We start from the raw sequence: 531 nt of genomic DNA, 5'->3' as shown, positions 1-531 counted from the left end.
CCAAGGCAACGGCCCAGCCGGTTTAAGCTGGTCCAGACTGGTGAGTCTGGTGTTCCAGGGGAGGAAACCATTGAGCAGGCGTGAGGGGGGGACGGACAACAAGGCCTGTGGGTCCGGGCTGGGCTGGTGCGTGTCCAGAGCACAACCCAGGCGTCTAGGCCACCCACCCACACGCGTGCACACACACCTCCGGTGTCCTGGCATCGCACACATACACAGATCCCAGGCGTATAAGCTGTGTGCATGTACATGGATGCGCGCACGCACAAAACCCAGGTGTCCGGGCCGTGTGCATGCATGCACCCACACCCACGCACACACACAGCCCCCCCCCGAACTTGCAAAACAATTCCTCTCTTGCGTGCACACACATGTGTGCATGCACAAACAAGAGTCCCCAGGTATCCAGGACACACACACACAACCCAGGCATCCAACACGTGCACGCACACACACCCTGGCCACAAAGGCCCCGTCTCTCTCACCCCCTTCCGCATCCTGCACACCCCCCTCTCCACCCCTCCCCCCCCC

General features: G+C 62.0%; 1 protein-coding gene across 1 annotated transcript in view; it reads left to right on the top strand.

Moving 5' to 3' along the window:
* FUS (FUS RNA binding protein) overlaps positions 1 to 531 on the top strand; it is a 13,581-nt gene that overhangs the window by 643 nt on the left and 12,407 nt on the right. The window lies entirely within an intron of this gene.

This window comes from Alligator sinensis, unplaced genomic scaffold (assembly GCF_000455745.1).
Source record: "Alligator sinensis unplaced genomic scaffold, ASM45574v1 scaffold1704_1, whole genome shotgun sequence".
NCBI lineage: Eukaryota > Metazoa > Chordata > Crocodylia > Alligatoridae > Alligator > Alligator sinensis.
Note: the sequence above shows the minus strand (reverse complement) of the source record. Positions and strands in the feature narration are given on the sequence as shown.